This window comes from Schistocerca piceifrons, chromosome X (assembly GCF_021461385.2).
Source record: "Schistocerca piceifrons isolate TAMUIC-IGC-003096 chromosome X, iqSchPice1.1, whole genome shotgun sequence".
Taxonomy (NCBI): domain Eukaryota; kingdom Metazoa; phylum Arthropoda; class Insecta; order Orthoptera; family Acrididae; genus Schistocerca; species Schistocerca piceifrons.
The window spans coordinates 716,355,823-716,370,094 of record NC_060149.1 but is presented as its reverse complement, the minus strand read 5'-3'; the positions used below and the strand labels follow the sequence as shown (position 1 = coordinate 716,370,094).

General features: G+C 43.4%; 1 protein-coding gene across 1 annotated transcript in view; it reads left to right on the top strand.

The window, feature by feature from the left end:
- LOC124722047 overlaps positions 1–14,272 on the top strand; it is a 328,949-nt gene that overhangs the window by 253,831 nt on the left and 60,846 nt on the right. The window lies entirely within an intron of this gene.

Here is a 14,272-nt window from a genome sequence, read left to right as displayed (position 1 = left end):
CCAACTAAAACCGTATCTTACAGCATGCCTAGTGTTCTCACTTGTAATGCACACAATATGATTCATAATTTCAGCTCTAGCGACAGTGCTTCATGCATTACAGTACCTTTATTCCTTATCGCATAATCTATTCTATTTAGAAGAAACGTGAACCGTTTTGGTGACATTCTAAGATAATTAAAAGAACTTATAGGATCTTCCGTAATAAATTATTTCAGCAAGAACGCTGAGCAACCGAGCTGACGTCTTTTCTTCATCCAGTCACGAAACGAAACACGTTTCTTATTTTTTTTCTTATGCAGCGATTCCACGCAACAAGTTTTAACTCCATCACAACTCGTGTGACGTGCAGCTGCCAAAACTTTCATTTCAGACACGATTCAAGGACCCACAAAACGACTAAACTGAAGTGTATACTGGTGTCGTCGTGTCTACAGTCATATGTGAAACCACTTGCGTCCAACTCATTCCACGCAACGAGTGGTGCAACCCAATGTCGTCGTGTAAACTAGGCTTTAGTCAGTGGAATGAACACTAAAAGTTGCCTGGCTCGGAGCTGCCCTTGAAGTAATAAATTTGTCACAGTTCGTCGTATCACGGTGGTGCCAACTGCTGCTAGACTTGCTGCCGTAGTCTTAATACAATGCGCCACAGCCATATGCCGAACACGACAGTCTTACCTTCCGGCAGCGCCACATGCCCTCGGGAGCGGAGTCTCCTTACGACCGTTAGTTCCTGTGACCACCGCTGCCTGCAGTCATGTACAGTGAATAAATACCTGCCAAATTTTTCTGCTATAACGCAGAAGGAATATCCAGCTTCGCGTAGCCCCATTACACGACCTCGTTCAAACTCTGTGAGCTCTTATAATAGCGTCTTCGTCGTCTTAAATGCATTCTTGATAGACAGTAAATCACTACGTGCAGTCTCACAGGTAACTAATGCTCATGACCTTTACAGTGTGTATTAAAGCAAACGTGATATGCGTCCTCATGTGCACGTTCCGAGTAAGGTTTTAAGGGATGGGAAAGATCCACCATGGTTTAATAGCCGTGTTAGAAAAGCGCTATGTAAACAGATCACTTCATCTCAGATTATAGAGAAGTAAAAACCTAGCCGACAAACAAAAGCTGAACGAAGCGAAACTGAGCGTATGGGGAGTAATGAGAGAAGCGTTCAGTGATTTCGAAAGTAAGACGGTGTCAACTGTCCTGAGTAAAAACACTAAGACTTTTGTCGTATGTAAAATCAGTAAGTGGGTCAAAATCATGTATTCATTCTCTGTGACCACACCGGAACCGAAACTGAAGATAACAGAGAGAAGGCCGAAATACTGAATTCAGTCTTCCGAAGTTGTTTCACCGCGGAAAATCGTAACACTGTCCCTCCTTTCAATCGTCATGCGAACGTCGAAATGGCAGATATTGAGAGGCAGCTACAGTCACTTGGTTGTGGAAAGGCGTAAGGACCAGATGAGATACCTATAAGATTCTATAAAGATTATCCGAAAGAACTTGCTCTCCTTCTAGCAGTAATTTATCGTAGATAGCTTGAGCAACGAAAGGTACCTAACGACAGGGAAAAAGTACAGGTCATTCCCGTTTTTAAGAAAGGCCGTAAGACAGATCCACACAATTACAGACGTATATCGTTGACGTCAATCTGTTGTAGAATTATGGAACATGTTTTATGCTCAAGAATTATGACGTTCTTAGAAAATGAACATGTCTATAAAAGACGGATTCCGCAGAGATCCTGCGAAACTCAGCTCTCTCTGTTCCTCCATGACATCCACAGCGCAGTGGACAACGGCGCTGAGGTTGATGCCGTGTGGCTTGATTTCAGTGAGACATTTGACACCGTCCCGCACTGCCGTTCGATGAAAAAAATAAGGGCTTACGGAGTATCGGAGCAGACTTGCGATTGGATTCATGACTTTCTTGCAGATAGAACTCAACACGTCGCTCTTAACGGAACTAAATCAACAGATGTAAATGTAATATCCGGAGTACCACAGGGAAGATTGATAGGAACGCAATATACAGGGTGAGTCACCTAACATTACCGCTGGATATATTTCGTAAACCACATCAAATACTGACTAATTGATTCCACAGACCGAACGTGAGGAGAGGGGCTAGTGTAATTGGTTAATACAAACCATAAAAAAATGCACGGAAGTAGGTTTTTAACAAAAACCTACGTTTTTTAAACGGAGCCCCGTTAGTTTTGCTAGCACATCTGAACATATAAACAAATACGTAATCAGTGCCGTTTGTTGCATTGTAAAATGTTAATTACATCCAGAGATATCGTAACCTAAAGTTGACGCTTGAGTACCACTCCTCCACTGTTCCATCGTGTGTATCGGAGAGCACCGAATTACGTAGGGATCCAATGGGAACGGTGATAAACCTTACAAGGGAACCTCCCCATCGCACTCCCCTCAGATTTAGTTATAAGTTGGCACAGTGGATAGGCCTTGAAAAACTGAACACAGATCAATCGAGAAAACAGGAAGAAGTTATGTGGAAGTATGAAAAAAATAAGCAAAATATACAAACTGAGTAGTCTATGCTAAGATAGGCAACATCTCGGAGAATATGCGCTTATGAGCGCCGTGGTCCCCTGGTTAGCGTGAGCAACTGCAGTAGGAGAGGTCCTTGGATCAAGTCTTCCCTCGAGTGAAAATTTTAATTTTTTATTTTCAGACAATTATCTCTGTCCGTTCGTTCATTGACGTCTCTGTTCACTGTAACAAGTTTAGTGTGTGTTTTGCGACCGCACCGCTAAACCGTGCGATTAATAGACGAAAGGACGTGCCTATCCAATGGGAACCGAAAAAGTTCGATCGCAAGGTCATACGTCAACCGATTCCTCCACAGGAAAACACGTCTGATATATTCTATACGACACTGGTGACGGCATGTGCGTCACATGACAGGAATAAGTTGTCGACCCACCTAACCTGTACAATTGGCGAATGGGTAAAAAGATTCTTCTACCTTGCCCGATTTAGGTTTTCTTGTGGATGTGATAATCACTCCCAAAAAAGTGATCGCATCGGACGGACAGATAATAATTGTCTGAAAATCAAAAATTAAAATTTTCACTCGAGGGAAGATTTGAACCAAGGACCTCTCGTACTGCAGCTGCTCACGCTAACCACGGGACCACGGTGCTCGTGAGCTAAGGTTGTCCTTGATGTTGCATATCATATGCATAGACTATTCAGTTTGTATATTTTGCTTATTTTTTTCATACTTCCACACAACTTCTTCCTCTTTTCTCGATTGATCTGTGTTCAGTTTTTCAAGGCCTATCCACTGTGCCAACTTACAACTAAATCTGAGGGGGGTGCGATGGGGAGGTTCCCTTGTTAGGTACAGAAGAGACTGGAACAGCACATTACGTCCACATGCTAACACCTTTTTATTGGTCTTTTTCACTGACCCACATGTGCATTACCATGAGGGGTGAGGTACACGTACACACGTGGTTTCCGTTTTCAATTACGGAGTGGAATAGAGTGAGTCCCGACATGTCAGGCCAATAGATGTTCAATGTGGTGGCCATCATTTGCTGCACACAATTGCAATCTCTGGCGTAATGAATGTCGTACACGCCGCAGTACATCTGGTGTAATGTCGCCGCAGGCTGCCACAATACGTTGTTTCATATCCTCTGGGGTTGTAGGCACATCACGGTACACATTCTATTTTAACGTACCCCCACAGAAAGAAGTCCAGAGGTGTAAGATCAGGTGAACGGGCTGGCCAATTTATGCGTCCTCCACGTCCTATGAAACGCCCGTCGAACATCCTGTCAAGGGTCAGTCTAGTGTTAATTGCGGAATGTGCAGGTGCACCATCATGCTGATACCACATACGTCGACGCGTTTCCAGTGGGACATTTTCGAGCAACATTGGCAGATCATTCTGTAGAAACGCGATGTATGTTGCAGCTGTTGGGGCCCCTGCAATGAAGTGAGGACCAATGAGGTGGTCGCCAGTGATTCCGCACCATACATTTACAGTCCACGGTCGCTGTCGCTCTACCTGTCTGAGCCAGCGAGGATTGTCCACGGACCAGTAATGCATGTTCCGTAGATTCACTGCCCCGTGGTTTGTGAAACCCGCTTCATCGGTAAACAGGTAGAACTGCAACGCATTCTCTGTTAATGCCCATTGACAGAATTGCACTCGATGATTAAAGTCATCACCATGTAATTGCTGATGTAGCGACACATGAAACGGGTGAAAGCGGTGACGATGCAGTATGCGCATGACACTACTTTGACTCAGTCCACCGGCTCTCGCAATGTCCCGTGTACTCATGTGTGGGTTCATGGCAACAGCAGCTGACACGCGCATGACACTACTTTGACACTCAGTCCACCGGCTCTCGCAATGTCCCGTGTACTCATGTGTGGGTTCATGGCAACAGCAGCTAACACACCAACTGCACCCGCTTCTCCTGTGACGGGCCTGTTACGGACCCGTTTGCGTGCTACGACCATACCTGTTGCATACAGTTGGCGGTAGATATTTTGCAATGTGCGGCACGTTGGATGCTCTCTGTCCGGGTACCGTTCTGCATACACCCTGCAGGCTTCAGCTACATTTCGTCGACACTCGCCATAGATGAGTATCATCTCCGCCTTTTCAGAGTTCGAATACACCATGGTCACAGTTCCTACAACACTACACTATCACAGACGTCTGGTAACACGGTGTACTACAGTTGGTCTGCGTGCGGAGACGAATGCAGAATAACAATAGCAGCAAGCGCTACATGCGGACACTGCGACAGCTAGACCAAACCACAACAGTGCATTACAGCCACACTCGTAAACACGGTCGTCATCGTAAACATGTCCCTGCAGATGCTGCTCGCCGACCGTGGCCCGTGTTTGTTACAACACGCAACTGAACGTCGGAGGTTTCAAGCGTCAACTTAAGGTTACAATATCTCCGGATGTAATTAACATTTTTCAATGCAACAAACGGCACTTATTACGTATTTGTTTATATGTTCAGATGTGCTAACAAAACTAACGTGGTTCCATTTAAAAAAACGTAGGTTTGTGTTAAAAAAAACATACATCCGTGCATTTTTGTATGGTTTGTATTAAACAATTACACTAGCCCCTCTCCTCACGTTCGGTCTGTGGAATCGGTTCGTCAGTATTTGATGTGGTTTACGAAATATATCCAGCGGTAACGTTAGGTGACTCACCCTGTATATAAATGATCTAGTAGAAAACGTCGGATGCTCTATAAGGCTATTTGCAGATGATGCAGTTGTTTAGCTGGCCGGAGTGGCCGAGCGGTTCTAGGCTCTACAGTCAGAAAGTGCACGACCGCTACGGTCGCAGGTTCGAATCCTGCCTGGGGCATGGATGTGTGTGATGTCCTTAGGTTAGTTAGGTTTAAGTAGTTCTAAGTTCTAGGGTACGGATGACCTCAGAAGTTAAACCATTGATGCAGTAGTTTATACCGAAGTAGCAACGCCAGAAGATAGTAAGAATCTGCAGAACGACGTGCAGAGAGTTGATGAATGGTGCAGGCTCTGGCAGTTGACCCTGAACGTAAATAAATGTAACATATTGGGCATACATAGGGAAAGAAATCCACTACTGTACAGCTACATTATTGATAACAAACAGCTGGAGACAGCGTCTGCCGTAAAATATGTAGCCGTAACTATCCAGAGCGACCTGAAGTGGAATGACCATATAAAACAGATAGTGGGAAAAGCAGACACAGGACTCAGATTCATCGGAAGAATCATAAGGAAATTTAACTCATCCACGAAAGAAGTGGCTTATAAGGCGCTTGTTCGCCCGAGTCTTGAGTTCTGTTCATCTATCTGGAATCCCTATCAGGTAGGACTGATAGGAGACAGAAGATCCAAAGGAGAGCTGCGCGTTTCGTCACGGGATCGTTTAGCTAGCGAGAGAGCATTACGGAGATGCTAACCAAACTCCACTGGCAGACCTTACAGGAGAGGCGTTATGCATCACGGAGAGATTTACTACTGAAATTTCTGGACAGCACTTTTCAGGTGGAGTCAAACAACATATTACTTCCCCCCACATACATCTCCCTTATTGACGACGAGGAGAAAATTTGAGAAATTAGAGCCAATACAGAGGCTTACCGACAATCATTCTTCCCGCGCACTATTCGCGAGTGGAACAGGGTTGGAGGGATCAGATAGTGGTACCGAAAGTACCTTCCGCCACACACCATTAGGTGGCGTGCGAATTATGGTGTAGATGTATATAGTAGCCCTATTAGTGCCATTCTTAAGGGACTGGTGTGAAATATTAATAGATGTCGTATTTCAGATGTAGAAACAGACCTACAAACTTTCGCTTTTCCCCTGGTGTTGGTTCTTTCCCGTGCGTGCATTATCCTGAACATACCTCGTCTATAATGAATCCGTTGGGGGGGGGGGGGGGGGGGGGGGCTGGTCCAGTGGTCAGATCAAATAGCAACACAGCTTACATCGGTAGTGTATGACTGAAGACTGTTCTTTCTAGCAAGTTGAAACAAGTCGAACAACTCTTGCTGAAATAATTTAATGAATACCCTAGTGGAAGAGGTAGATAAATGTCGTTAATTCCTTCTCCCCCCCCCCCCCCCCCCCCCCAAGGGCTGCAGAATGCTGAAGTGGCGTGTTCCGCGCCGACGTTGGTAGCTGGCAATGAAGGAAAAATTTGACAACAAGCGACAAACGTAATGTAGAGTTTAGGCTAGAAAGAGTGCAGCAGTGTGCCGGCGGACGTGTGATGTGATGCGAGGTGTTGCTTCTGATTGCGGACCATTGTGCGTCGGATTTCCGCTGGCCTCCAAACGCGTTTGTAGCGCTCACCGATTCCACTCGAGCGGCAGCCAATGCTCTCTGTGGTGTTTTAAGGTCACAACCGTGCATGAGCCGTACATACCGTTACTGCACGATGCGATGTAACGACTAGGTGTCGTAAATTACTTAAAGCGGTCGATTTTTTTTAGGAAACAGCGATTCCTTTTGTAAGATATTTTAAAACTCTTGACATCACATTAGCAATTGATAATAGCCAAGGAGCACTCTACTTAATATGTAGAAACTGGCGTTTTACTGAAATGTAATTATGTAGTTAGAAAAATATGATCTGCAATAGAATTTAGATTACAGGCTATTTTGAGCTATTCACCAAACCGTATCCCTCGTAGAATAAATAACATTAGCGCGCGCTGAAAACTAATGCCACTGAATTTTTTAAATTCTGATTTCGATATCGGTTGAGGAATGTCATACACATTAAAAGACTGACTTTCCCCACTTCGCTGACTCAAGTTGCAACCCTCTGTCGCTAGAGGGCTCTGAATTGTAGTGGTCACAGCAGTATGTAATGCCACTATGTCGGCGCGTGAGAAAGTGAGCTGTAATCGAGTTTCTAATAGCAGAAAACGTGCGTCTGTTTGAAATCCAGAGAAGAATGAAAGCTATGTACGGTGGTGATTGTATCGGAGTGGACGACTACGTACGGTAACCGACGAGACTCGTCGGAAGCGGGTTCATGAAATCATCAGAGAAAATCGTCGGATAACAGAGAGAACTCTCAGGTAAGTGTGGCATATCACGAGGGCGTGTACAGGCCATCATTACAGAACTTCGGTTCAGAAAACTGTGGACACGGTGGGTGCCTCGAATGCTCACTCATTACATGTAACAGATGAGATTGGATATCTACCAACAATTTCTTTTGCGTTTTGAGCGTGAGGATGATCTGTTCCTTATCAACATTGTGACACGCGATGAAAGCTGAGTTAATTATTTTTATCATGAAAACGAGAGAATATCAGTAGAGTTCGCCACAAAGGATCACCGACACCAGAAATGTTACAGACCATGCCATCACCAGACAGTCATGCTCAGTGTTCTGGGATGTCCACGGTGCGCTGCATTCGGAATTCATGCCTGAAGACACCACCATAAACACTGCAACGTACTGCGAGACCCTCGGAAAACAAATCACGAATTCAAAGATTTCGTCACACAATGAGCATCCTCTCCTCCAGCATGTCAATGCCAGACCACTAGTGACCGTTGCAACACCTGCCACTATCCGACGCCTTGCGTTCACGTCATCGATCATCCCCCATATAGCCCCAACTTGGCCCCATACGGTTCTCATCTGTTTCCAGAACTTAAAAAACACCTTCGGAGACATCACTTAGTAACAAAGCGGTGTAAGCAGCGGTGAGGTTGTGGCTCCGTCAACAATGTCAAACATCCATTATCCATTGACGGCATGAACAGAAGAATAGACGCATAATGTAAATAACGTAACTGTTACTTCTTGGTACGTTATTATAAAGAACCTGCAAACGTCAATGGAAGTGATACTCAATAAATGTGTACAACGCATCGAAAATACCTTTTTTTACGGTTTATAAGAGGGCATGAAAGGGAAGCAGTGGTTGGGAAGGGAGTGAGACAGGGTTGTAGCCTCTCTCCGAGGTTATTCAATCTGTATATTGAGCAAGCAGTAAAGGAAACAAAAGAAAAATTTGGAGAAGAAATAAAAACTTTAAAGTTCGCCAATGACATTGTAATTCTGTCACAGCAAAGGACTTGGAAGAGCAGTTGAACGGAATGGACAGTGTCCTGAAAGGAGGATATAAGATAAACATCAACAAAAGCAAAACGAGGATAATGGAATATAGTCGAGTTAACTCGGATGATGCTGAGGGGATTAGATTAGGGAATGGGACACAAAGTAGTAAAGGAGTTTTGCTATTGTGGGAACAAAATAACTGATGATGGTCGAAGTAGAAAGGATACAAAATGTAGACCGGCAATGGCAAGGAAAGCGTTTCTGAAGAAGAGAAATTTGTTAACATCGAGTATAGATTTAAATGTCAGGAAGTCGTTTCTGAAAGTATTTGTATGGAGTGTAGCCATGTATGGAAGTGAAACGTGGACGATAAATAGTTTGGACAAGAAGAGAATAAAACCTTTCGAAATGTGGTGCTACAGAAGAATGCTGAAGATTAGATGGGTAGATCACATAACTAATGAGGTATTGAAAGAATTGGGAGAAGAGTAGTTTGTGGCACAACTTGACAAGAAGAAGGGACCGGTTGGTAGGACATGTTCAGAGGCATCAAGGGATCACAAATTTAGCAAAAAAATGGTCCAAATGGCTCTGAGCACTATGGGACTTGACTGCTGTGGTCACCAGTCCCCTAGAACTTAGAACTACTTAAACCTAGCTAACCTAAGGACATCACACACACCCATGCCCGAGGCAGGATTCGAACCTGCGACCGTAGCAGTCCCGCGGTTCCGGACTGCAGCGCCAGAACCGCACGGCCACCGCGGCCGGCCAAATTTAGCATTGGAGGGCAGTGTGGAGGGTAAAAATCGTAGAGGGAGAGCAAGATATGAATACAGTAAGCAGATTCAGAAGGATGTAGGATGCAGTAAGTACTGGGAGATGAAGAAGCTTGCACAGGATAGAGTAGCATGGAGAGCTGCATCAAACCAGTCTCAGGACTGAAGACAACAACAACAACAACAACATAAGAAATTCAGGGGAAACCCATCAAAAGTTGTTCACTAATGTAGAATGACGTCTTCTGATAAATTATGCGACACATTGGCGCCATATCTGACAAAGGAAAGTATACAGCTGATTAGCAGTGTATCACTAGGGGACAGGTTATAGCACACTTGAAAGTAAATTCATTAGGATGCCTTTGTGTTTCAACAACGAAAAGTTCTATATCGAAATTCATTCTGCCTCACAAAACTTTCCTCATTAAATGATGAAGACCACGTGGTCGTATAACATACGGGCCAATAGCGGTAGATTAAGCAACTGTAGCTGTAATTTTGATTACCAGTCAACAGCAACTAACAAAATTGTACATAATTCTTTGTTGTTCATTTCAACTTTCCCAGCACTACTCTTCATGTGGGCAAAGATGTACGAGGGAGTACCTTAAAAAAACTGCCGTGGGCGGAGCTTGTGTAGTATGCATTTCTGCTGCTGGGCGTGCATAGCGCAACTCACTGCCAGTTAAGTACCGCCTATGTTGTCGACCTGGCTTGTTCTGCTCATCTGCAGTGATTGGTTTTGCTAGCAGTGGTTTGTTTTTGTGATGACAAGTTTGCCGGCCGCTGTGGTCCAGCGGTTCTAGGCGCTCAGTCTGGAACCGCGCGACTGCTACGGTCGCAGGTTCGAATCCTGCCTCGGGCATGGATGTGTGTGATGTCCTTAGGTTAGTTAGGTTTAAGTAGTTCTAAGTTCTAGGGGACTGATGACCACAGATTTTAAGTTCCATAGTGCTCAGAGCCATTTGAACCATTTTTTTTAATGGCAAGTTTAACTGAACAACGTACAGCTGTGAAATTTTGTTTTCTACTCAGTAAAAATGCTGCCGAAACTGTTTTTATGTTGAAAAGAGCTTACCAAGATGGCGCTATGGGAAAAATTCGTGTGGGAGTGCTTTGTTTGATTTAAAAATGGCGACATGTCGATTGACAAACCTCGTCCTGGACGTCCATCAGCTGGCCGAATCGACGAAACTATTGGAAAATATCTGGAGCTTGTGCTTGCACTGTCGACAGCCAATTGAGTAGCTGTCATAGATTGGTGTTGGTCACAAAAGACCTGATTTGTGGCAGACAGGAGACTGGTTCTTCCACCTCGACAATGCACCTGCACATACAGCCATCTCTGTTACAGTGTCTGGCTGGAAAGGCATGTTTCCACTACCCCACGCACCTTGCTCTCCTGGCCTGGCCCGTGCGACTTTTTCTTATTTCCACGCATGAAAATGGGGTATGAGAGCACCGATTTGAAAACATTGAAGTCAAGAAAAAAACGAGGGAGGAACTGTCAGCCATTTCTGAAGATGGCTACAAAAAACCTTGGAAACACGGGTGGAACGAAAACATTAGGTGTAATGGAGAGTATTTTGAGGGGATACGGTTTTTTGTAAATAATTTGAAAATAACTTTTAAAAAATTCTTTTTTTTTTTTGGAACCCCCTCATAATCTAAAAAGTTCGCATTGTACATGTACCAGCATTTCCAAAATGGCATGGGGTAGTGGTGGCAGGAGAGTCCGCCGAATATTTATAATAGTAAAATGGGATAAGAATTTTTAACAAAGATATATTGAAATGTAGTATAAATTATAGCATTATTAAGGAAAACTACTTTTTTGGTAAGAAAAATAATTTACATTTGGAAAAACACACAATATGCAGATCGCATAATTCATCTGATTCCAGAGTCGTATAGATGTAATTCTCCAAAATCAGCAGTGCAAGGCTTTGTTCACTTAATTTTGATCAACAGTGAAATACTTTAGCTGTATAACAAATTAGGGTTCCTTCTAGATAGTGCATTGTGGGCAGTGTTTTCTTGTTGCGACGAGTATTGAGCCCTGCTCTTGTTCATTTGTGACTCTAATTTCGTCTGTGTTGTATATGTGGTTTAGTGTGAAGCCACATTTTGAAAACTTCCTGCAGATTGACAATGTATTTTAAATATCTTCTGAACTAAATCCAATAGTGCTGTTGACCTGGGTCACCTCGGGCTCGAAATGCAGTAACCTGTCTTTCCCTGCTAAGTATTCTCTTTTACAAGGTCTGTGAGAAACGTTATTTCGTTCTGCATATTCACAGGCTACTATACTCCACAATTCCTATGCAGAAATTTCGTAGAGAACTTCAGCTTGCTTAAGGCCTCATCTTAGAAGGAAAAGTATCATATAGCCCTGAAAAGGGTCTTGTCTTTCAGTTCAGTTTTTGTTTTCCAGTCTTAAAGACTGCTGAACGATATTTAATATCCTGCTAGCAGCACTTCTTCAGAATTTGTAGGAGGAATAAACTGGATATCTTTAACTTTTTGGTTAATGCAAGACACGACCTCCCCCTTCCCCAACCCCTCGTGCTAGTTAGTGTCTTCTATTTCCTAGGCATCCGTGTCTTACATTATAATTCTGTCGTAAACAATACACATTTTTAAATTTTTGTTAAGTCTAGCATTAAAAGCAATATAGAAGAGATCTATTTCCTAGTGCTATTATCATGTCACGATGCATCACGAATGCATGTTTCCCGTCTTGTGAGAAAAGGCGTCTTTATGAACCAGAAAAATCGAATTAAAAGAAATGAAAATATAAGACACCGAAGCTCAGTAAGAACGCTAACAGTAAGCTATGAAAATATGACGAAAATAACAAGTAGAGATACTTTCAGCGAGGTAAAAACCTCTAGAAATCAGAAGAACGCAAAATAAACAGCACGTTATAACGCAGCAACGTGGTCTCGTATAACAGCATTGCTCGCTCAACTTGTTCGCGTAATTGGTGAGAAGAAATTAACACCGACGAAAATGCCTACCGCGGCAACCTCTCAACTGGGGCAACCCCTGTCTCTGCTGCAACAAAATCAAACCTGGAGCAAACTGGCGAGGTAGCAGCTGCTTACCCCTACTCTGACGTTGCACCAAGGCCTCAGAGAATCGCCCGGTGTGGAAAGGTCAAATGAAGTAGGGATGAGCGGATGCGTAGCCAACCGCGCGGTTAACGCGGCCAAACTTCACGGAGACGTAGGGCGCAAGTGCTCTGTTGTATTAGCAAGTATTTGCGATTGCACTGTTTCGATGTGTAGCTAAACAAATACTGTTCATAGCGTGCTTCATGGGACTACCTATGGCAACGGGGAAACTTCAATTTGTTTTTCGTTTTTTAACGTGACATTTTGTGTATCCATTAGATAGAACGCTCGCAAATGATATTGCGATGTTCCACTTAACCATATGAATTAACAAAGAAGTCTAATAAAAAAAATGGACAGAGCCCTGAGCATCAGTTCAGTAGTCGGGGTGTTGTCAAGTCCGCCCCGGATCTACATTGTGCATAATTTGTTTTAGGAAGGCTATCATACAAATAGTACCTAATCTATAAAACTGAGCGGGAAAGAACATTTCTTTTGATGGCGGAATTTCGAGCAAATTTTTTAAAGAAATGCAACCATCGGTATTTGGGCGATACTTTTGTTCTATGCGGTTTTCAGGCGACACAGGCAAATCCAAATGTTTTTCTACGGACTGATTTTAATTTTCTGTCATTTTTAATTATGTTTACCGCTCCACTGCCTTGCGAGATACTGAAAGAACAGCTATAGATAAGTAATTAGGCTATTACAGTAGTGCGTACATAAAAACTTACGATAACACTAACGGACGAATGAAAATAGGTTTTCCTCTTCGTTCTTATTGCAGATTTATCCATAATTAGAAATTATCACAATAGAACACAGCAAAAAAATAACAAATGGCAGCACTTACATTAAATTCAGCTGCAAGTAAGAACTGTACTGATTAACAGAACAACTGAGATCAAGTAAGACCAACAATATACACCTGAAGTACAGGTGAGCGATAGCGCTATCGATGTATCAACAGTTTAAATCTTTCGATGATTTTGTTTTCTATCGATAGTGCATATCCCTTTTTCGTAGTAAGACTGAAAATCAAAAATCTTTCAAATTCAGTACACAGGAACTACGTCGTGTATAATTTCATTTATATGATTTTTTTCTTTGGGTGTGGGGGGTGGGGGGCGTAAAGACCTTGCGGATCCCAACTTTGGCTACGTCATTGCTGTATGTTGATTATCCCCAAAGGTAAGGTTACTGGGTCATTTCCTTTTACCTCAGTTTTATGTTCTCTCTTTACTGTTATAATTGTTGCTGTCTGCACAGTCAGTGTTGCCTAATTCCGAAATAAAAGGAAAATGAATGGAAAGTTGTATAGGGTGTATCAAAAAGAATCATGCGATTTAAGAGTCATAACTAGTATGTTGTTTGAGATAAGTGCATGAACAACATACTATTGGGAAGAGCAAACTCTCGAGTTTTACATGGTTCCCGCTAGGTAGCAGCATTGTGCGCCCGCTTCAGTTCTAATAAAGATTGTGTCGAGACAACAGAAAGTGTTCTGTGTTCTATGTTTAGCGCAGTGCGGCTCAGTAATAACTGTTCAGCGTGACTTTCGTACTAGGTAGGGTGTGGATCCTCCTACGGCACAGACAATTAGATGATGGCATGAACAATTCAGAGAAACATGTTTGTGCAGAGGCAAATCGCCGGGCCGTCCCCGAGTGTCTGACACAGACGTCGAACGCCATAGTTTCACAGAGTGTCAGCAGAAATCCGTTCGCCGTGCAGCTCGACAGCTCAACATGCCCCCGATGTACGTC